Below are 25618 nucleotides of genomic sequence, written 5' to 3' on the forward strand. Positions count from 1 at the left end.
TGGCTGGGATTCCCAGATCTCCTTGTCAGCTATGATGATGCCCACTCATCAGAGTAGTAGGTGCAGCAAGTGGCTAATTCTGTCTGATCCTCAGTCCTTGTCTTTCAAATTGTCACTTCTCTAGCTTACCCTCATTTGTGTAAATCACTTAAAAACTGAAAATTGTGTTCTCATCAAAATTAGCATGCACTCTGCTTCCATAACTGAAAACTAATATAGTGATTCTTTGATTGAGTTATTAATAATGAAATGAGTAACAACATCCCTTAAAGATGGGTAAGATAATATTCAACTAATGATAATCTGCATTTCTTAAAAGATATAGCTTACTGTCTTGTACCAGTCTGATATTTAAGCTAACATTTTTGTGGCTGGTGATGGTGGCACCATTAGAGCTTTTTTTTTTCCCAAGAATAATAGTGTTTAATAAAAGATAGTTTCTTTGCCCTTTTGATGTGCTTAACATAAATTTTTGTGTGACAATAGTTAAGACAAATAAGGAGTGAAACTACGCAGTATGATGCATGAATGCAAAATTTACAATTCATATAAATAGATACAATTCCCCTTAAATAAACCTTTTTGAAAAATTGTATTTAAAAAACAGACCTTTTCTTTTCAGTGTATCGTACATTGCATGCTTTTAGCTGGTGCGGAGCTTTACAACTCAAGAGTGTCTCGGCTTTCAGTTGTACATAAACCTGAAGCACCCTAATTTTGGACTAGCAGGCAGCAGATTCAACAAAATTCAAAGTACCAACAACAGACTGAATGCAGGGCACATCTGTAAACATGTTATACACTTTCAAATTACAACCATAAGGCCAGTGCAAGGAAGGTGAGATTTAGGGAGGCCACTCTGAGATCTGCTCTCCCCAAGTCCTGCTTGGGCCCAATCTGTTGGACCCAGTAGTGACACCCTCCCCTGCCAGCACTACCAATGCTCCATCACAAGAATGGTACCCGTGTGGGCACCCCTGAAACATGCCCCCCGCCAAGAACTCCTGATTTCACCAGGCCTTGGACCCACTCTGCAGAGGCATAGGTGTTTATAAAGGGTATTTTTCTGAGCTCCCAACTTTGAACATCTTTAAAGAAAAGGCAGAGGAAACCTGTAGTATATATGTGTGTAGCTCAACCCTGCAGCAGGCCGGGGAACTTAATGTGGGCCTTGGGACCTGAGGTCTGCCATCAGCTAGCTGAGATCAGGAGACTTGGTTCTGCACATGGCTGTGCACATTGTATATTATGACAGCAGATATATAGTCTGAAAGAGGCCCTACAAATTTATTTTTTTCTTTCTTTTCCACATTCCACTCTGCAAATTCTTTCTTTTTTCTGTCCTTTTCTCGAACTTAGTCTCTTACTCCACCATATTAGCCCTCATCTCCCTTTCTATTCCTGCTCCTTCCCTAACTTAGATTTCTTCTTTTATCATTTTTTAATTTTTTCATTATGTTCTTTTCTTCTGTCATTTTACCTCACTCAAGGGTCAATAGTTTCAAGGGAAAGTGAGCCCCTATTACTGTTAAGGGGATATATTCTTGTCCTTATACTTGCATTCTGTCTATTCCTTTTTAATTTAACAGTTTCCTAAAGATTCTGTGGTCATTCTATGTCCTTTGGCTTCACTGGAAACCTTCTCCAATTCTTTTACTTATGTACTCCTCTCAAGATGCTACATTGAAACGTTTCTTCACTGAAAACATATTTTGGGCTGCTTCTTGATTTTAATTTAATTCACATGGTTTGAAGGTGATAGATTAATGACAACCACAAGTGGTCAATTTACAAGTTGTGCTTGATACTATTGTGTTGCTGATTGTATCAACTGGGATGAAGGATTGTGATTGATTTCAAGAGTTGTTTTCTCTCATATTATGAAAATGAGAAAGTCTGTGAGTCATTAGAGACTCAAAAGCTAAAGTGCAACTATATCAGGAAGAATTCATAACTCAGAAATTAAATCAAGGGCAACCCAAAAACAAAAATAATGAGAAAACACTTAAGCAAGACACAAAGACAGACTTCCAGTTCACCAATGACAAACAGTAAGGCAAAGGAGGATGAAAAGTCTGATAGTGAACCACCAGGACACGCAGAACACACAGCACAGGAAGTAACAAAACAGATCAATCAGGCTAAAAAAAAATTCAAAACAGAAATAATTTCCCAGAAAACCATAGAGATGGTGAGCAAAATGAAAGACATAATTCAAGACTGTACAACAGAAATTGACAAAGACATACATGAGCTCAGGACCATGATAGAAGCCATGAAGGCCTAGCATAAGAAAGAAATGGAAACAATGAATGCCCAACATAGAAAAGAAATGGAATCCAAAAAACAGATTCAAACAAATATCCAGGAGAGTAAAAACTGTATTGAAAATGTTCACAACAGAATAAAAGAATGCAAATATATAATCTCAGATATAGAAGACAGTACTGCAGTCAGTGATGGTGAAAAGAGAGGTCTCTTAAAAATAGTAAGGGAGGGAGGGAAGGGAAAAAATAGTAAGGGATCATGATAAATCTATCCAAAAATCCCTAGATGATGCAAAGAAGAATAAAGTAAGACTGATAGGAATCCACGAGGCAGCAGGAGAAAATACAAATGACTTAAAAAAAGATGCTCACAGAATTAATGACAGAAATATTTCCAAATAGAGGGGAAGGATTTGACATACCGATAAGTGAGGCATATAGGACTCCAACTAGTCACATCAAAAAAAAAAAAATGTACACCTAGACATATAATAATCAAGATCCCACAAACCCAACAGAAGAACAAAATACTACAAGCAGTAAGAGAAAAAAAAAAAACAAATCACATGCAAAGGAAAGCCCATCAGAATCACAACAGACTCTTCAACACAAACCCTCAAGTCAAGGGGAGCCTGGAGTGAGGCATTTCAATTCCTAAAAGAAAACAACTTCTAACCTAGACTGATGTATCCTGAAAAACTCTCTTTCAAAATGGATGGGGAAATAAGATACTTCCATGACAAAGGACACCTGCCAAACCTCATGAATACCAAACCAGCACTACAGGGAATTCTAAACAATATCCCAGAAATAGACAATGAAGGTCACAATACCATGAGGCCCAACAGAGCAAAACAAATAAGCATGACAAAAAACTGAAAGGAGACAGCAAAAAACTAATGAGTCAACAAAAGGACAATAACATGACAATAATAAGTCAGTATATATCAGTTATAACCATCAATGTCAATGGCCTCAATTCACCCATCAAGAGAAATAGACTTACAGAATGGATTAAGAAGCAAAATTCAACAATATGTTGTATACAAGAAACACATCTAGTGCAAAAAGAAGCCATAGACTGAAAGTGAAAGGATGGAAAACAATTCTTCATGTGTCAGGAGCCCATAAAAAAACAGGGGCAGCAATCTTATTTGCAGACAATGTAAATTTCAAACCAAAACAGATTAAAAGAGACAAAGAAGGCCACTACATCCTTGTAAAGGGAACAAGTCAAGAGGAAGAGATAACACTCATAAACATATATGCACCAAATATTAATGTCCATAATTATATGAGAAAAATATTAAGTAACATCAAACAGCAAAGAAGCACTAATACTATTGTAGTGGGGGATATAAATACCCCACTATCACAAATAGACAGATCATCTAGGTAAAAAATCAACAATGAAATACTAGAACAGAATCAAGCTTTTGAATAGACGTCTATAGAGTGTTCCACCCCACAAAATCAGAATATACATTCTTTTGGGCTGCACATGGGTCATTGTCCAAGATAGACCACATATTACCTCACAGAACAGGTTTGAATAAATGAAAAAGGATCAAAGTTATTCCCTGTATATTATCAGATCATAGGGCAATCAAGCTGGAGATCAATAGCATAAGAAACTGTAGGAACTTCACAAACACATGGACATTGAGCAATACTCTCCTGAACATTCAATGGATCACAGAGGAAACTGAAGAAGAAATCAGACATTTTTTTTAACAAATAAATGAAAATGCCAGTACAACATACATGAATCTATGGAACACAATGAAAGCAGTTCTACATGAAAAATTCATAGCACTGACTGCCCACACTAAGAAAACAGAGTGAGATCAAATAAACAATCTAATGATGAATCTTACACTCCTAGAAAAACAAGAGCAAGAAAAACCGAAAGCTCAAACAAGAGAGGAAACTATAGAGATTAGAGTAGAAATCAATGCAATGGAAACTAAGAAAATGATACAAAAAATAAATGAGACAAAGAGTTGGTTTTTTAAAAGAATAAAGAAAATTTATATACCCTTAGGTAACCTTACCAAAAAAAGGAAAGAAAAGGCTCAGATCCATGCAATCAGGAATGAAAAAGACAAAGTTACAACAGATCCAACAGAAATCCAGAGGATCATTAATACCTACTTTGAGAATCTGTACTCTAACAAAATAGAAAACACAGAATAAATGGAAACATTTCTAGATACATACGAATTACCAAAGTACAACAAAGAAGATAAAAACATTTTAAACACCCCAATTACAATCAGTGAAATTGAAAATGTAATTAAAAATTTACCAACATAGAAAAGCCCAGGTCCTGATGGACTCACTGCTGAACTTTACAAGACATTTAAAGAAGAACTACTGTCATTACTCTTCAAACTTTTCAATTAAATTGAAAGGGAAGTAATCCTTCCAAATGCATTCATGGAAGCAAGTATCACTTTGATTCCCAAACCAGGGAAAGACCCAACCAAAAAATAATACTACAGACCAATCTCCTTAATGAATATAGATGCAAAAAGCTTTAATAAGATACTAGCAAACAGATTATAGTGGATCATCAAGAAGATCATACCTCCTGAACAAGTCAGATTTATTCCAGGAGTGCAAGGATGGTTCAACATGCATAAATCAATAAATGTAATACACTATATTAACAAAGTCAAGGACAAGAACTACATGATCCTCTCAATAGATGCAGAAAAAGCATTTGACAAAATTCAACACCCATTCATGATAAAAGACCTGCAAAAATTGGAATAGATGTTCTATATCTCAACTTAAGAAAGGCTATCTATGTAAAGCCAACAGCCAACATCATATTAAATGGCCAAAAACTGAAAACCTTCACATTAAAATCAGGAACAAAACAAGGATGCCCACTATCACCACTCCTCTTCCTTATAGTTCTGGAAACATTAGCCATAGCAATCAGACAAGAGAAAGAAATTGAAGCAATAAAGATAGGAAAGGAAGAAGTTAAGCTGTCATTATTTGCTAATGATTTGATACTTTACATTGTAGACCCAAAAAACTCCACCAGAAGACTTCTAGATTTAATTGACACTTTTAGCAGAATAGCTGGATACAAGGCCAACACCCAAAAATCAAGAGCCTTCTTGTACACAAATAACAGAGTCACTGAGAGAGAAATTAGGGAAACAATTCCTTTCACAATAGCATCCAAAACAATGAAGTATCTAGGAATCAGTCTAACAAAAGAAACAAAAGACTTCTACACTGAAAACTACAGCACTCTGAAAAAAGAGGAGAGGTCAAAGAGGACATAAGAACATGGAATGTTATCCCCTGCTCGTGGGTAGGAAAAATCAATATAGTGAAAATGGTCATACTACCAAAACTTCTATATAGATTCAATGCAATGCTGACTGAAATTCCAACACTATATTTCACAGAACAAGAAAAAATAATCCAAAAATCCATTTGAAACCAGAAGCGACCTAGAATAGCAAAAGCCATCCTAGGCAACAGAGACATAGCAGCGGGTATAACAATTTCCAATTTGAAACTGTACCACAAATCCACTGTGATAAAAACAGCATGGTACTGGCAAAGTAACAGACCTGAGGATCAGTGGAACAGATTGAAAGACACAAAAATACCTCCAGATGTACTCAGCTGCTTCAACTTTGACAAAGGCTCTGACCATCCCCAGTGGAGGAAAGATAGCCTCTTTAATAAACAGTGTTGGAAAAACTGGATCTCAACCTGCCAAAGATTAAAACTAGACCGTTATCTTTCACCATGCAATAAATTAAAAATCCAAGTGGAATAAAGATTTAAATATTAAAACAGAATCACTAAACTTTCTGGAAGATAAGTTAGGCAGAACTGTTGAAGACTTTGGCTTAGGAAAATACTTTAGGAACAAATCCTCAGTAGCACAGGAATTAGCAGAAAAAAAAATCAAAAATTGCAATCTCATCTTATTAAAAAGATTCTGCACTACAAAAGACACCATCAACAGAACTAAGAGAAAGCCTACAATGTGCAAAAAATTTTTACCAGCTGCTCCTCAAAGGACTCTTATCTAGAATATATAAAGAACTCAAAACAATCAGCCCCCAAATATAAAGACACGGTTCAAAAATGGGCATCTGAAATGAACAGACATTTCTCCAAGAAGTAAAACAGCAAGTAAATATATGAAAAAAATGTTCCACATCACTGATCATTCGAGAGATGCTGATGAAAACAACACTGAGATTCCACCTTCCCCCACAAAGAATGACTACTATAAAGAAATCAAACAATAACAAATGTTGGCAGGGTTGTGGGGAGAAAGGAACCCTTCTCCATTGTTGGTGGAATGCAGACTGTTGCAACCTGTATGGAAATCAATATGGAGATACCTCAAAGAGCTGGGACTAGAGGTTCCATTAGACCCAGCCATCCCTCTACTGGGTATCTTTCCAAAACAATTAAAAAAATCGTATCACAGTGACACATGAACACCTATATTTATAGCAGCACAGTTTGTAATAGCTAAAACTTGGAAACTGCCCATTTGCCCATCATTTGGAAACTGGATAAAGAAGATGGGTTTTTTATTTTATATAAAATGGAATACTACTCAGCCATAAAGAATGAGAAATTAAGAGTTATTCATAGGAAAATGGATGCATATTGAGGATATACTCCTAAGTGAAGTAAATAAGTCACACATGTGTAAATACTGAATAGTTTCTCTGGTGTGAACAAACTATAAGAGTACATAAGATACTAATGAGATAATTGACAATATGAGATTGGAAGAAAAGGGCTAAAGGTGTAGGGAAAGTGGGAAGGGTAAGGGAAAGATAATAAGGGAAAAGAAAAAATAGGAGAAAATGAAAAATTGGAAATAAAGTGTTTGTAAATGGGGAGGTGAGGAGGGGATGAAAAGAGGGCAGGGACAAGGGGAAAAATGAGAACCAAGACCTGTCATATAAAGGTACAATATCCCAATAATGAATGTAACATTACTATATTCCTAAAATGTACCAATAAACTTAATTTAAAAAAAAATAAATAAATTACTGCATCGGGGGCTGGGGATTTAGCTCAGTGTTTCTGGGGACTGCCTTACAAGCATAAAGACTTTAGTTCAATCCCCAGTACCAACAAATAAATTAATTAATTAATTAATTACGACATCAGGAAAAGTGATATAGTTTACAGCCAAAATAAAGTTATCAGAAACTGGCCCACCACACGTTTCTAACCCTGGATGGATCCAATAACATATATAGATATAGATTCCACCGATATAGATACAGGAGTTCTTTTGCCATTGAATGGAATTGGCAATAGATGCTTAGACGTTTTGCGCAACACAGAAATCCAAACCAATAATACACACACACAGACACACACACAGACACACACACAGACACACACACACACACACACACATATATTTGTCCTGCTCTTAACATTGAGTTCGACTGCTTCTTTCATGCAGTAATTGTTAATCAACAGAACAAGAAAATTCATCCACACTATAGTCACTGAAAACTGGATGCTTCTTAAGCAAAAAGAGCAAAAGAACTACTTAAATTCTCTGAAAATAACCCTAGGGGATCTACTGTGCTTTTATAAGATGACTCCACTTCTATAAAATTGTTCAGCTATTTCAACCTATATCTGCACACATAGATACTGTAATTTGTGTGTGTGTTTTGTGTTTGTGTGAATTCTACATTGTCAGGGCACAGAACTCATTATTATGCTGCTAACATCACCCAATGATCAACTGGGCACTTAGTTTTTTCACACACACAAAATATTCATTTTCACCTGCTTTGTGCTTGCTGCAGTGTAATGGGATAACACTGTATGGATAAAACAGAGCTAATGTTCTTTATGCAAAAGAAAACTTCCAGAATTTTACATTATTTTCCTTAAAAAATCTATTTTGTTCTAGTAATAATATATATTTATTAAGATATAGTTAGAAGCTATTAAGCTCAAAAATTTAGTTTTCCTGAAAATATACCTCCTATAAGTAGAATTCTTTAATTCCTTGCAGGCTAAAAACATGAAGTTTCAATTGTCATACTTTGTCACTCAGATTTTGCATATCCCTTTCTTTCCTCCTGAACTCCTTTCCCTGAGTGTTCATGGAAATAAGTGTGCACTGATGCCTTGTTTACATTTGATGACTTAATTTATAATTGTGACTTCTAAAGTGAATTTGTAACAATCTGTCCATAGATACTTATTTGTATACATTTGCATACAGATTTTTGTTTTATCTTGTAAATGTTTGTATACTTAGAAGGATATAGGGGAAAGTTAATAACAAAAATTAAAAGGCACAAATGGTTTAATAAAATTCAACCAGAAATATTGGATGAAAATAGAACTGCAAGCAATCAATTTATCCTACCATCACTGGGAAGGAGTATTTAGAAACAGTAAATCAAAATTCTGTCTTACCTTAATGAATGCAAATGAAATGAAAAAATACAGTCACTCAATAAACCAATGGGGACATATTAAGTATTGTCAATGTTGCACCTCAAAACAATGAAATACAATCACATTTTTGTTATGTATTTACATAATACATACTTTTTTATTTTATAAAAATTACAACACAGACATATGTGTTCAATGTTGTTTGCTTAAACAAAAGTAGCATAAAAATTCAGAATGATATATATACATAATTTGTTTGCAAATACACAGCAAATGCTTACTATGTACTATTTTCTTAGGCATTTGTGTGTATGTCTCTTGAGATATATGAGCACAAAAAATGAGAAGATCCTTTTGCTTCAAGTGTTTATATTCCAGAAAGGAAAAGTGCGGATAATATAACATGGAGAAAAAAATATGTAGAAGAGAATAAAGACACTATACTACCTGATAGTTCTGTTGAATTTGTAATATTAGACTAGCATAGATAGACAATATAGAAAATGAGGGATTTGAACAAAAACTTGAAGGCAGCTGGATAAATGGGTATCAGGTAACCAGCATTTTAGTTAGAGGGAATGACCAGAACATAGGAATAAGCCATACAAATTCCAGAAGAAGCAGAAGGAACTATGAAAGAATAAGGGGAAGAGTGGAAAAGTGCAGGTAAAAAATATGAAAAATAAGGGGGTACAGTTCATGAACCCTGGAATTATCTTCTGTATCAAATGAGCACTCATTGTCTTTGAACAAAGACGTGACATGTTACAATGTATTTTAAAAAGAGGACATATTCTCTTGAGGTTAATCTTTAGAGGGCTAGAATTAGTAACTTAGGTAAGCAATTACTCCCAGAATAATGGTGAGAACCATAGAACTGAGGAGATCTGGACTTCTTTGCATATGCATGGGATATAGAGCCAATGGGACTTCCTAGCAGATTAGATATGTTAGAGAAGAAGAGGACATAAAAGAGTTTGATTGAGAAATTTTAGCTTAAGTAAAATGAAACATGTCTTCAGACTGAGCATATTTGAGAGCAAAGACCAAAATTGCATATTTATATGTGAATTTGAGAGGCCATTAAGAATCGAAATGAATCTACAAAAAAAAAAAAAGAAGTACAAGCGATTAGATTTTGGGCACATTCAGCTTGGAAATATATATGTTAGAGTTTTTAGCATGTCAAGTTTAAAACAATGAACTTGGATAAATTCACTTTGGGAGTGCGTGTGAATAGGAGAGCACTAAAGATACAGCAACACTAAAGGAGAAAAGGAAGAACCCAGAGAATGATACTGTGAAGGGTGTACTAGTAATGGAAAAGATAAAACCAAAGGCATGTGGGTATCTGGGATTCCAAATTTAAAAATTTTATTGAGGAGGACAAGTAATTAACTGGGTCAAATAGTCATTAAGTAATTTGAAGTTAAAGAATAGTCTAACATACATTCATTCATTTATGAATTGCTGGGACATTTCTTGAAAAAATACCAAGAAACTGCTCGTAGTATCTCTGGGAAGTGATATAGAAGGTGCGTAGATAGTGGGTGAGTAGAAAGAGAGATTTCAGTTTAGCACATTTATCCATAACTGAATTTCGTTGCAATAAGCAAGTGTTGGATATTTAAAAATATAAAATTATACTTTAAAATAGTAATATTTATTTGATAAAAATACATCAGATCAAAACTGATGAAAGTCCCAGATTATATTGAGGGGGGATCCTCAAACAGCATCTAAGAATGTGAAAATGTAATGGAATCCCAAACCAAAAGCTATTAGTCATTTCTTGGATTTAACTTTAACTCCAGATGGCTTTTTAAAAAATATAAACTTGTTACTTGAAATGGATAATGTTAAGTAATCTCCAAAGTATTTTAAGTGGCAGATGGCTAAAATTATTACATATGTTCCTCTACTTAGAATGGGGTTACATGCTCATAAACCATTCTAAATTGGTAACATCGCAAGTCAAAAATTCATTCAAAACATATAATTTACTAAAGATCAAAATTCAGAACAGTAAACTATGGACTGACAATTGTTTACCCTCGTGGTTGTATAGCTGAGTGGGATCTGTGCCTCACTATAAATTCCCAACATCTTAAAAGAATATTGTACAGCATATTCTTGGATGGAGAAAAGATCAAAATTCAATGTGCAATTTCTATTGAATGGATATGGCTTTTTCACCATCTGAAAGTTAAAAGTTGGTAAATCCAACCATCAAAGACCATCTGTGTATGTACGTACACAACTGTACACAGATACGAGAAATGAAGTTCTGCTCTTTGGCCATTGTTGGCACGAGGTACTGAGAGGAGGACTCCACACTCCCAGGAAGGGCTGCTCATGAAAGATAAGACCCCCGTGAGTCCTTCGCATAGAGACATTGAATGTGATTGATCATTAAAGGGACTGCATAGGAGATGCCAGAGCATAAGCCTAGTGATTGACGAAGGAAAGGGATTAAGGACAGGCCCACCTACTTTACAGGTCAAGGTATGCGGCAAGTCAGGAACGGGGCAGGATAGCTCTGGAGACACAATTGATGAGGAATGTATCAGCCCACAAACTAAAAACAAGACCATAATAAAATTGGAAATGTTAAAAATGAACGATTTTACTAAGGATGAGAGACTAAGTTGAAGATACTCCCAGAAATAAAGTTGAGGAACGGATACTATGAGAGGATTTGATATTTTTATAATTAGTCACCAGATACAAACTCTTTTTTCTCTTTGTAAAATCTATTTTATACTGTGAATAAAAAGTCAATTGCCACCATAGTCTCTGTTGTTCTTGTTTTTTTGTTTGTGGGGTGTGTGTGTGTGTGTGTGTGTGTGTGTGGTACTGGGATTTGAACCCAGGGCCTCCACACTGAGCTACATTTCTAAACCTTATTAATTAATTAATTAATTCATTCATTATTTTGATACAGGCTCTTGCTAAGTCACGAAGTTGGCCAAACTAGGATGGAACATGTTATCCCCCTCCCTCAGCCTCTGAAACTGTGAGGGTTACCTTTTATATATTTATATCTGTTTTTATTTTCTTAATTTTTATTATGGAAAGATACGTTATTTTTAGGAGGAAGGGATTCATTTTTTTCAACAAAACTTTGTCTTTACCTTTCAAATATAAAATTATCTCTTTATTTTCATGGAGTTTGAAATTTTTCTTGGCATTAAAGAATGGAAGAGAAAATCCATTTACAAAAATTGGTTAAGTAACCATTAATGAAAATGTATTGGCTCTGGGTTAAAGTTATTAATCATAGCCTTGTGACTTGCAAGCAAAATATAATCATTTTTCAGGGTAGTTCTCTGTGAATCCACAATACTGGAGATTTTTTTCCCAAATCTATTTGTAAAAACACTCATAACTTACCAGTTCTCTGTGGTGACGTGAACTAATGGACCATCTTTAAATAAATTCACTTGCAGAACTAGAATGTGGCACAATGTTCTCTTTCTCTGTGGTGCTGGGAAATGAGCATCAAACACACAAGGACTCACTATTCTTCACCTCCCCCACCGTTGTCATTTCTACACTGTAAATCATAGAGTAAGAACAAATGAAGTTGTTTTCCTCCTGTCATTCATATTTCATGGCTTTCTCTATAGTGTGGAAGTAATTCATTCTTAGGAAGGATTAATGCCAAAAGTGTTTACTGCCATCTAGGAGAAACATTTAGTTAGCTTTAGAGATCTTGTCAAGAAAGTTGTTTTTCACATTTCTGTGTGTGTGTGTGTACGCACATACATACAGGGGTGATGAGTGTGAAATGTGAAGGCATTAGAAAAATGCTTTGCAAAGCGTTTGAAATGTTTCCCAGTATATTTTAATTTTCAAGACATCTTAGTACAGAGCTGCGCCTCTAACGAGACCGTGTGGAGTTAAAGAAAGCAGACCTTTGAAGGAGTCAGTCACCATGCTAGCACTAGGACGAAGACTATCTGGCTGCCTAACAGATGGGTAAGCGATGCACTATTAAAACATGATTGGATTTAATGTGCATCAACACTGTCCTAAAGTAGGTGTGTATGCCTGGTGTATCTCTGTGTATGATGCATGAAGAAACAAGGGTAATGGATACAAGGAAATGCAATTATAATGATATACAATAGAAATGGCCCACGCAGTCTTTTCTTTCATGAAGAGAAGGAAAGAAACAACAAACAAAACACAAAAAAGGGAGTGATACACGGAAGAGAGATGCTTTTCTGTTCAAGAGCCTGCCCAGATGAACTCTGAATAAGCTGATGTTATTTTCACAAGAAAATTGACTCTTAGCTGAAATTCCATGCTCTTGGCAAAAATAATAATTCATCTGCAGTTATCAGGCATAAAGCTTCTTTGGCTTATACTCTAAGGTTTCCTGTGAAAACCTGGAAACTTACAGGAACAAAGAAATGAGCCTGACTCATTATTTGGATGTTATTTCACGACCCATATGAATGTTAGGGATAATAGGCGACGTCACTCACTACAAATCAAACAGTTCCATGATCCACCATTAACCTAAGTGAGCCTACACTTTATTGAAGCAACTCTCTAAATGAAGAGGTCATGGCCTTTGTAAAAGTTCAGAGGTTTGTTAATGTTCCAAGGACTTAGAGAGTATGAAAGGAGACTGCTTGGGCATGTACAAAATCGTAGGTACTTTGGATGGTTCACATCATGCAACATACATATATATATATATATATACATACATACATACATACACACATACATATACTTATATACATATATATACATATATACATAAATATATGCACATATATATATACATATATATATGCACACATACATACATTTCAAAGGATATATAGATAGATGTTTATCTCCTTTGAAATTTAGTTTAAATCGGGAATGCTGAATTTATGACATTATCCTGAATAAATGAGAATAGGAGTCAGATTGAAAGTAGAGGACTCTGTAGAGAGATATTCCACAAGCTCCACAAGAGGAAGTAACTTTCCACTCTTTCATAATGCAATTAACTCCATTAGAGAGGATGAAATTTCGAATACTGTTCAAATTAAGTCAGTGAAGTTAGAAGCAGCAGCAATTCAGTAAGAATTAGCTCTGCCCTTCTGAAGAGAACTATTGAATTAAATCTTGGAAGACTTTAACATTAAGCCATTTAATTGCTACTTTAGGAGCCCTGGACTTTGCATAAACTCAAGTTCAGGTGTTAATACTGATTCTCCTCTGTTCTCTTCAGATAACAAAACTGAATCTCAGAGCCAATTAAGGCAAACCTTTAAAGGCCTTCCTACCCTTTTTTAGTGTATCCTGGGAATTTTATTTTAATTGCAGTCACCATAGGGAATTGGGGACATCAGGCAGTGAGATAGTCATTGAATCCCCAGTAGAAATGATAACTAATACCTGTCCAAATTATTCTGCATTAAATTAAAAAATACCTTTTTATAGGCTAACAGCTAAATGTGTTTTCTCATTCCCTAGTCATTTTAACAGGTTGTTGAGGAACTACATACTAATATTAGGCACATGACATGGCTGGATAATGATTAATACATTAAGCCAAGATAGATAGATATCAACATCTTATGAGAAAAAGTCCTTAATATCACAGTTTTCTCCCTAAAGGTATCCACTATTAACGTGTACTATAAATTATTCAAATTCCTATTATGTGCATGTGTATGTTTAAGAAAATCTGTGTCCATATATTTCTTCATTCGCTGAACACATACTGAGGGTTTGTATGTGTGACTCTCCACAGTGTTTATATTTCACTTTGGAAGACAGTACACAGATGTACTTAACCTTATAAATGGGTTACACCACAATAAACCATCATAAGTTGAAGATATTTTGACTTATATTTTAACACCGAACTTATGGAACACCAGAGTTTAATCACACAGTAAAACATAGAACATGAGTGTCCAATATTTTGCTTGTTTAGGCCACATTGAGTGAGGAGGAATTGTCTTGGGCCCCTTGTAAGATATATAATACATATGCAGTTACATATATGCAACAAAGCATTATGCATATTTAATATAATAATAAGAAAATAGGGCAAGTCCATAGGACACAAGTCATCCCACGTCATAGCTTGCTTTTCTTGGTTTTCACATTATGCTTGTCAAGTATGACAAAAGAGTATCAAAATATGACTAACCTGGGAAAAATTAATAATTTTAAAAACAGTTTATTCTGAATAATATCACTTTTCTAATATCATAAAGTTAAAAGTTAATTTGAAGTATCTGAAGTTGAAGAACCTATAATGAAATATCACGTTATGATATATTATTATGTAAGTCCTATTTAAATAAAAATAAAGAAAGAGAAAGGTAAAGATTCTTCTGGAAAAGAAAGTGTTGTTTACAATGGGTATAGAATGTCACCACAAAGCAATGACAATTAAATAAAAATGTATACAATGGAGAGGGAGGCTAGATGAGTGAGAAATTTGTGTGGCAGGGATTAGCTCAGTCTAATGAATAAAAAGAAAAGAAAAATAAAAGAGTTCAGGCCAGTTTCTGTGTATCATTCATGGAATGTTCTTTGACTCTGCTAACAGGTGGATGGACAGATGCCTGTCACGGGTGAGGCCAGTAGAAAGTGTCAAAGCTTTCAAAGATCTGTTGGAGACTACACCACAATTGCAGATTTGAGAAGGTTCTGGTTGCACAAAAGTGACTGAAGTGGAAGAAGTGACACAAAGTGTGAGTCAAAATATATTCAGTCCATTAAGCTACGAAGCCACCAGGATCCATATTGTGCTGGATGTGGGGAAGGCGGAGTTTGGGAAACAAGATCTCAGAAGTGACCCGATGGTCTGGGGGCATTGATGGATAACTCTGTAAAGTGTGGAGGTGAAGACTTAAAAGTGAGTATATTTAAATTGCAGTGAGCGTGAGCAAAATACCAAGAGTTTAGTTTGAACAAGTTGTGTTTTAAATAGCTATCAGGTGTATGAGAGGACATATCAAACAGACATTGTGAGATTGAATTTGATACTCATCACAAGGACCAGAGATGAAGATGCAGTTTTAGAAACACTGCCATAACATTTAAACTCATGCCCCTAGGGGAGGTAACCTCTTCAGGGAGATAAGTCTGACTACATTTGTGACAGGTTCTCAAGGTAACAACAGCTGTCCTGTATGTATCTGAAAAAAAAAAAAAAAAAGGATTCAGCAAAGGAGAATTAGAAAAAAGACTGTGAAAGAAGAATGAAATTAGAAAGTGATTAAAAACACACAAAAGTATTTCTGTTAAAAAAATAAGTTGTAATTTCTGAATTTAGAGATTTCATGTACAGTACTAAATTTTTTCCCCAAAATTCTTTAACTACACTTAAAACACTATGAGTTTGGAATTTGGGGACAGTGTAATGAATGTTGAATATCCCAGCTCTTAAATTTTGTTTGTTGAAAAGTAACACCCACTTATCAACATGTGGCAGAAAGTATGTATAAACTTAAGGGCTGGAGCAGCAGCTCACATAACACTTATTTTCATTTTTACCCTTATTTCTGTAATCACAAGTGTTAGTATTTAAAGATGCACCATAAGCATTTAAAGATTGTTATTTTTAAAAAGTGTGAAATGTTGAATGTAGTCGAGAATAAGTATCTCAGTAATGCAGATAAAATTTTCTCTTTCACTTAGTATATGAACAGCAGTTCTTAGATGTATAAGATTACTTGACAGAACTTAATTACTGTCACAAATCTAAAATTCTCATACTCCTCTTTCTTACATTAAATTTTGATAACGGTTATTTACTTCTAATAGGAAGTTAAATATAGATATTGGATATCAATTAAGAAAAGTCGATCTAAGATACTTTTACTGTAGATAATGGTATGGTTTATATCTAGATGTCCCCCCAAAGCCTCATCCACTCAGGGATGAGACTTTCGAGAGGTAACTGGAACGTTGGGGTGTGACACTGGATCGTGGGCGTGTGACACTGGATTTGTCCACTCATGGTTTATAGTTAGAGGCTATGTTGAGAAGTGAAACCTGGTGAGAGGAGGGAGATCACTGAAGGCACAACCTGGAGATACAGAGAGATACACATAGAGATATCCCACTGGCCCGGGGCACTTGCTGCTTTTTCTCTGCCATACCACGGACTGTTTCTCCTCCATGACGCCCCTCTGCCATCCTGCTCTGCCTTGGATCCAGCCAACTACGGACTGAAACCTCTACAAACTATAAACTAGAGTAAATCTTTTCTCCTTTAACTTGTGGGTATTGAGCATTTTCTCCCAACAAGAAAATAACTAATCTGTGATAATTCTGAGTTTCCCATTCTTGCCTAAGTAAAAACATAACTTATTGTCTTGCCAAAAGCGTCTTCTCCATTTTTCACTCAGGATCCTGTCTCTCGTCATTGGGGAAGTGTGGAATTTCAGGAAAATTTGATTTTGAAATTTGTTTGCAGTCTATGGCCATACCACACTGAACGCACCCGGTCTCCTCTGAAATCTGTTCGCATTCATTCCTTGGAGGAATGGAAACCCTGCATGGATATTGACTCCCAAAGTTGTAGGAGGACACTTCACTTGGACTAGTCATACTTTGCTTAAGGACAGGCATGCATTTAGAGAAAGCATCTAGGCAAATCTGTTCTTGTGTGCACATCAAAGAGTGTAATTACAGAATTCTAGATGCTACAGGTGAATCACCGGACATGCCCTTGTCCTCAAACGAGAGATGCGGAAATTATGGGATGAAGCCACTCTGCATAAGGCAGCATAATGTTTTACACCATAGCATTTTAAACGAGTAAATTAAGTATGATTTAAAATAAAAATAGGATATATATAGCATTGTGGAGCCACCACTGTACATGCAGACCATCATCGACTGAAATATCACTTTGTAACTACAGGACTGTATTATCGTCTTGTATTCCAGCCATTCCTATAGTCTCCTCTCGGAAGTAATTTTAAATTCAGCATAACCTTTAGTGCTAATGACAATACTGTTTTACCAATCAGAAAGCATTTGGACTTTTTTGTTTTTTTGTTTGTTTTGTACTGAGGATTGAACTTGGGCCCTTGCACTTGTGAAGCAGGCGGTAGAACCACTAAGCTAAGTCCCTGGCCCTGCATTTGGACTTTATGTTTTTTTGTTGTTGTTGTGGTGGTGGTTTTTTATTTTTTTGGTTTTTTGAGACAGGGTCTCCCTACATAGTTGAGACTGACCTGGAACTCACTATGTAGCCCAGGCTGGTCTCAAACTCACAACGATCCTCCTGCCTCAGCCTCCCAAGTGCTGGGATTACAAGCTTGCGCCACTATGCCCGGCTTGAACTTTTAAAAATTACATCCACAAGTATTATTTGGATAATTTAATTATCACATTTTGGGTGATTGTGTTCTGACAGTTTTTCATTTTGTTCAAGTTATTATTTAATAGACATTGAAATATTAGATAAAACTATTCAATATTTGGTTTTTAAATGCTAGACAGTTGGCTTTATCAAAGTTAATCACATATTCTAAATGTATACCTACCTATGTGATGGATATATTAAATTTTTCCTTTGCTAAGACCTTGGTTCATCCCATTTCCCTTTCTGTTAATAACCACCTTCTGGCCAAAGATTCCATTTAATCTAGTCAGGTATGCAGGTTTCCATTTAAAAAAAACTACTTACTATAAATTTTCCTTGAGCCTATAGTCACTGTTTAGCCATCTCAAAGTATCTCCATTTTGCTGCTTCCAAACCTTTTGAGTCTCAATCTCAACTTTATCGGTTCTTCCAACTACCAGACGCCTCCATGTCTGTCTGTTGAAATAATTCTCATCTAAACAAGCTGATTTTTTTAGATAAGTGGCCCGAGGATGGCTTCCATTCCCAAATACCCCGTAAATATAGTGCTTAACAAATCCTCATGAGTACATTTCATGTCAACCAGTGGGCCAGTGTAGTTATCCACTACAAATACAGCCTTGCAGCCTACCTCACCTTCTACAGACATAGTAGGCTAAAAAAGAAAGACATAACCATTAATGACTATTTTCTGTGGAGAAATATACTACGTAAAGGTAAATCTCTAAGAATAATTACTCACCCACAAATACCCATAGACTTTCTCAAAATACTATTTTACATAATTGAGTGTTTTCGTATAATCATAAAGAAATAAATCGGGACACTCATCTTTATACACAGGGGACTTATGTATACCAATCTTCACAAAAATTAGAATAATAGATTTTTATATGGTACCTTGAGACGTAATTAAATGTATTGAAACTAATGTCCCAGAAAAGTCTGTATTCACAATCCATGTCTCATGTTTGACTGTGTATTTGGTCTTGGAACTAAGTATGTATCATTCAGCATTTGAGTACATCAGTTAGCAGTTAATATGTAACATACGTGTTTTCCTAATGAGGATCTCAGTGTGGAGTCTCATCATGTCCCTTTCCACATCTCTATTCATGAGATGTACATATATTTAGAAGGTAGTTACTTCATTCAAATAACATGTCTCTTTAGACAAGTAACACAAATCCCTTTATAGATCAGTAACAGATATTCTGAGTGTGTTATGAAAGAAAAGTAATGTAAAAAATAAACGAAGCATAGTAAAGATTTAACTTATCCCTTAAAAACATGATCTATAATATAATAGAGTGAAAAAACTTGTATGCAGCTAAATGTATAAAACAGTAATGATATGCTCTGATTTTTTTATAGTTCAACAGGTGCTAATTTAAAAAAAGTGGAAATGATGTTGAATACATGAATAAGTCAGTCCATAAAGCATTTATCCAGGACCTCACAAAATAGATTATGTGGAATTAATCTATTTTTCCATTTTTAATATTTACAACTTTTGCTCTTTCCTAAATATATTATTTTCTCATAATAATGAGCCATTTTGCTATGTGGTACTTAAAAAGAACTTTCAGTAACCATAATTGACCGTCTATACAGGCAGCATTACACATACACATTTTCCTTTTAAAGTTTAGTGATGATATATCACCCTTTTATCATAGTAATTTAGAAAAAATAAAACTGTCTTAAAGTCAACACGATGTTTTTAAAAGCTATTAGTGAAAATTGTCCAGTTATCATGTCTTATGAGTAAATTTTTCCATATAAAAATAATACATTTTCATTTCCTATACAATAATTACAATTACTTTATTTTTCTTGATATTTATTGAACTTATTCCCACAAAGAATTTTTTAAAACAAGATGAGCTACTTTCTACTTAGAATTTAATATAAATATAATCACAAATTCACACTATAAGCTAATTGTTAACTATTGATGTAAAATGGTAACACGTTAATGTAGCTCATAATTGCTTTTTGTAAAGTAATAATTTGTTAGAAGACAAACAGAATGGTATCTTAAATGAGACATCTGAATCATGCTTTTCTTTTGGAAGCATGAAGACATTTACAACAGGGCCCAGCAGTGGGTCATTTTACTACTCAAGTCTTTAGACTTGATATCTTTACTCAAAAGTGTGGCTCACTTCTGAAAAGAAAAATTACTCTGTACATCTTCCTATCGCAAGTGTTAGATAGATTTAATGACAAGACATGAAAATGATATGGTAGTGAAAACACAGTACTACCTCACATTTCACATAAGAACAGTTTAAGCAGAATATTTGCAATTCAGTTTCATCAGCAGGAGTGACTGGATGTGAATCATAAGGCATTTTAACAGACAAAGGTGATTTATATTCTTATCAACCTAAAAATGATAAAGGATTGATTGATTTCAAGCTATATCACAAACTATTACATGAAGTGCGATCTGCCAAAACACCAGATGGAAAAGCATGCTCAGTGCAAGATTGGTTTTGTGATCCACCTCTAAATGATGCAGTCATATTGAGTGAGGTGTGTGTCACACTAACCATTAACAGGGATTTCCCCCATAAACTCAGCATGATTTTTGCTGCAAAAGGATTCAAGACACACCATCCTACATGTAGAACAGATGACAGCCTCTTCTGACAGTACTTCAGCTTTTTCATTGTTTGAGAATTCTCTAAAATGACCAAATCACTAAGCAGATCAACAAGGAAAAAAAAAAAATCTTGGCTTGAAAACTTCCCCCTACTGCTTGGAAGTGGTACCTAGCCATAGAAGTCAAGAATAAAGCAGCTGCAGGATGGTGAAACAACAGAAAATAAAAAGGGGAATTTTTTTTTTTTAATGAAGAAGAGGCTTAACGGCAGGTTAACCAAGGGAGTCAGTCTTTGGGAAAAGGAAAAGGGAAAATATGTTATATTCTGGAATAGGAGTTTCAAGTTAACATTTTAGCTGCTAGAGAAAGAGTCCCTGAACCTTCTTGCTGAGCAGGCATATATCCTCTTCAGTCAAATGAAAGCTCCTATTTTGCATATGGCTGTGCACTTGAGTGCCTAAGACAATTCGTCAATCAACTGCTCCTGATTTGGGAAGAGTCACCATCTGCTTTGCAATTCTGAAGTGATATTCTACTGGAATCAAGGAAATAATTACAACATAAACCTATGCGGTTACATTACTTTCTAAAAATAATATTGAAAAATTAAAAGATTTAAAATTGCTTAGAATAATTTAATAAACTAATGGTGGTATTAAAAAATGAAGACTGGTATTTCTGGGAAACTATGTGCTATTTTGTAAATTTTACAACTGATCAAGTATGCAGTAAAGATTAAACAACAGCAAACTCATACCTACTCGACATGGTTGAATTTTTCCTGCTTTGATTCTGTGTAATGAAATTTAGAACTATAAACATATACTCAGAATGCAATCCATTTACATTTTACCCTCCTCAGCACGCAAGGTAATTTTCTTGCTGAGCAGTTTGTGAATGAGCATCAAAATACCTGATGAGAAATTGAAAATCGCGAAATGGTTACAGAATCAGCCAAAAGTATGTCAGCTGCCTCTCCAGAGGAAACAGAGCAGTGCACAGATCTGTAAGAGGCATCAGGCGCCTTGAAGTACGTAGGTTTTGAAGTCACAGTGACCCCAGCATAGAGAAAATAATAGTAGTAGTATTAAAATTAAGAAAATGTGTTTCAATTACTGATGGTCTCTTTGGGAAAAATGATTTGTTATCATGTCCTTCATCACATTTACTTTCTCCTTAACATGATCATCAAATGAGTAATAACCTTAAGATAATTTTGAAATGCATATTATGTAACTCAGCAGATCTGGTAATCTATAGCTTTGTCACTTGTCCCAGATTACTTTTGCGTCAGGGAACTCAAATGGCTGTGCACGGAGAAGCAGAACATCAAAGCATTTAAATTGTCCGATAGTTGTATTTCTAAATGAACGAAGCTTAACGTTATCGCTGTCAGTGGGGTAGCAAGGGAGGGGGACAGGTATAGAAGCTGTTGAACAAAGCGTTATTTTGTTGCTAAAATCAGATATCGCAAAAAGCAGTTATGAAATAGCCAGGTGAGTGCCCAGGCTGTCTACTTGTTTGCACTTGGAAACCAGCCCTGCTAAGGCGGTGAGCGGTGACAGCCTCTCGCTGCGCTTTCTCCGTAACCTCAGCTCCGAGGACGACAGACTTGTTTGGAACTTACCGAAGTTTCCTAAAGCCAAATAGCGCGCCAGCTCCGGATTCACACGCCGGGTCGGTGCTCAGCCTCCCCGCTGGGCTCCCGACTCCGCCCGGCGCCACTTTATCAATCACGCATGAACGCGTTTGCGCGGGTCCCCCGGAGCGAGCCTGGCACGCTGCAATCCCGACCGCGCGGAAGGCTTACCTGAGGGCAGCAGGCGGCTGCAGGAAGCCACAAGCCCGCCGCTCGGAAGGTGCGACCCTCGCCTCTCTCCCGCGCTCCGCTGTCCTCCTCGCCTCGGAAGCACGGCTGCCGCGCACCGCCTCGCGTGGTGCCCCGTTTCGTTCACTGAAGGGCCTCCGGGCCGGGCAGCCAGCAGACACCACTTTCTTCCTGGAAGAGGCTGCCCTCTTCTGAGAAATGCCCGGAGCCCTCTCTGCGGCTCCCTCCACGTTCACCCTCCGGATCGATGCTGCTCGGGAGCTGCGGGCTCCGCTGCAGCCGCGAGCTGCGAGCCAATGGGCGCCCGGGACGCCTCCGCTGTCATCTCCCCGCCCTCAAAACAAAACACAGCGTGCCTTCCGCACGAGTCGAGTTGTGAAAAGTAATTGAGTTTTACATTTGCAATGTGTCCTGTTTGTTCTTTTCTCCACTAGATCGTTGCAGAATGCTTTGAAGGAACTGGAGGACTGCATGCCCCACAGAAGACTCATTAAAGAGGCCCAGCGAACGGTCACGAAGGTTCTGTGCTGGGAGGCAGCGCCTGGCTCAGCACCTGAAGCTTTGCTTGGCAAATGCTTCAAGTCCGTTGAAGATCAGGGAACCGGCAGGACCCCGAGGCCAAAGGCTCGGGTCTGATCTTCACTAAGTAGCTTGTTTCTTTTACTGCGCAACAACGCAATTCCATTTACCTGGAAATGGTCTCATTATTTAAACATTCCCCGGAACAAGGCGCAGATGATAATTGGTACCAATCGTAGACACGGGGTTTCTCCTAATTCGTTCACCTGCTTCTAGCTGACCTAACTTGGGTCATAGTCTATGAAGAGCTAAAAATTATTCAGACTATTGTGTTGGTCCGGTCTGTTTTAATGTGTTCATCTTCACATTTTGTAAGCTTTTAAAATTAGAGTAATTGCTTTCCCAGAGAGAATTTGTTTAGTGTTTGCTCAAAAACGTCATAAGGTATTTTAATGGTAATAAAATAGTATAATGGGAAAATATCACTGTGGAAAATAATGTGAACAATTCCTCTAAAATCCCCCAACCCACAATGCGTCCTTTATTTGTAAGGATCTGTCTTTGTATATCTCTACAAAGGTGTTATGTAGGGAATAAAAATTTGCTTAAACAAGTTCATCCGGGATCATTTATTTTGTCTCCAAAAAGCTGTCGTTTTACCATTTCTATGTCAATACTGCAGCAATATTTGAGAATTTTTGTTTTATCTTAGTAAAAGTATCTCAAGAGTTCGGAGTCTCAAAGCAACCTTAAAATGTTTGTAAGAATGAGTAGGATTGAAAGATTAAGCAACTACACAAATAGTAATGTCTTTTCAGTGTCAGCATTGAATAAGAATAAAATTAATGTGTCTTTCTGAAGCCTTTATTGTTCCACTGAAGTAATGTGAATAGGTTGATGCACTTGGTGTAGCCAAGCTTTGTGTATGATGACAAGTTAAAATAGCTTGGGGAGACTTTACAAACAAAACAATTTCATTACCTGTCCATCATGTGAAGGAGCCACGGAAAATGTAATATTTACAGCATTGTATGGTGTCACTATAAAAAAGGGTGAATGCTAACTTTCTTGTAACTCATTGATGTAGCCAATAAAATTTTATTGAGGGCAATATTTGGCTAAGTGTAGTCACCTGGCTTTTGTAAGGCAAAGATGATGCTGATGAAACATGAATGTTGTTTTTTTTTTCAGTTTTATAATATAAAATTCATTTACTTAATCCATCTTTTGATGACATGTAACAAATCATTGAATACAGAACATTATCTTTGTTCTGGAGGTGAGTGATTCTCAGTGTGAGTTCCTCAGTAGAGCAGTGACTATTTTGAAGGCAAATTCTCAAGCCTTTCCCTAGCCTACTGAGTTGACCACTCTAAGAATACCTAAGAATGTGTGTTTAATTGCCTCTCAGGTGAATCTAATACATGCAAAAGTTTTCAAGGCATTGCTCTAAGAGTCTACAAACTACAGTTTAAGTACAATCACCTGAAGCTTTGGAAAATAAAGTCTTATTGAAAACCCGTCACTTTCCATTGCATATTGTTAATGGCTCCTGTTGCTCTATAGCTGAAACTAGGTTTCAGAAAGTGTATTTGTTCTTTCTGTTACTGCTGGGACCAAATCCTTGGCTCCCACATCTTAAAGGAGAGGCTCTTGGTTCTTTGGTTCATGGTTTCAGATTTTTCAGTCCAAGTTTTAATGGTTCCAAGAGAGGACCATCATGGCAGAGAGACGTTGCTCTCTTCATTATGGTCAGGGAGCAGAGCACAAAGGTAGTGGTGCATGCAAGAAATACTCCCTCCAAAGCCTTGCCCCAGCCCTCCAACTATGCCCCACTTCCAACAGGCCCTTCAGTTATGAACATCAGGTATTAATTTGCTGATGAGTATGCTCTCCTATGATAAAATAACCTTCCTGGATGTCTTGTAATCTAGTTGACAGTTAAGCCTAGCCATCATAGGTGGACATAGATTTAAGCTTAAAATGCTTACTCTTTACATCTTTAAGAAAAAAAAATATTGACTTCTCACTAGGCTATTATAAATTGTACAAAATAGTACAAATGGCAAGAGAGAAAGTATAAAGGGAAGAACAATATCAGATTAGTCAGTAGGATATGAAATAGATTTCAAGTGATGATTTGGTAAATTATATTGATGTTTGTGTGGGGTGTGTGTGTGTGTGTGTGTTTGCATGTAGATGTGAGTTTACAGGTTTGGCTTATCTGTAGGGTAGGGTCAGATGTACTTTTCCTGTTAGATTTGTTTACAACTCATTTTGAAAGAAGAAATTGAAAGGAGCATAGCCATTTCCAAGGAGAATGTCAATGAACAAATATAAATTTGTACGCACTTCTATCTGCCCCAGTTAAATGAAGAGAATATTCTAGTCCTGTCTGTGCCAAGACTGACATACATATGGGTGACACAACTTTTATTTGTAAACCACAGAGCCTTTGGAGTTATTTGTTACTAGCCTAGAACTTAGTCTCTCCGAATTAAGACAACTTAGAATCAAACTATGCAGGGATAAGAAAAAGAGCCACAGCTGTAGGTGAGCCCGGGTCCTGAGACCCATGAACCCCACCTCGGGATGCTACTCTAGCCACCCAG

General features: G+C 36.2%; 1 protein-coding gene across 1 annotated transcript in view; it reads right to left on the minus strand.

The window, feature by feature from the left end:
* Nucleotides 1-22891, minus strand: part of Cdh12 (cadherin 12) — a 976411-nt gene extending 953520 nt beyond the window's left edge. The window contains exon 1 of the mRNA XM_033757884.1: nucleotides 22470-22891. The gene's annotated coding sequence lies outside the window, so the exon portion shown is untranslated. The remainder of the gene's footprint in view (nucleotides 1-22469) is intronic.
* Nucleotides 22892-25618: the final 2727 nt, after the last annotated feature.

The sequence above is a fragment of the Fukomys damarensis genome, unplaced genomic scaffold, assembly GCF_012274545.1.
Source record: "Fukomys damarensis isolate Sample0158 unplaced genomic scaffold, DMR_v1.0_HiC HiC_scaffold_1, whole genome shotgun sequence".
NCBI lineage: Eukaryota > Metazoa > Chordata > Mammalia > Rodentia > Bathyergidae > Fukomys > Fukomys damarensis.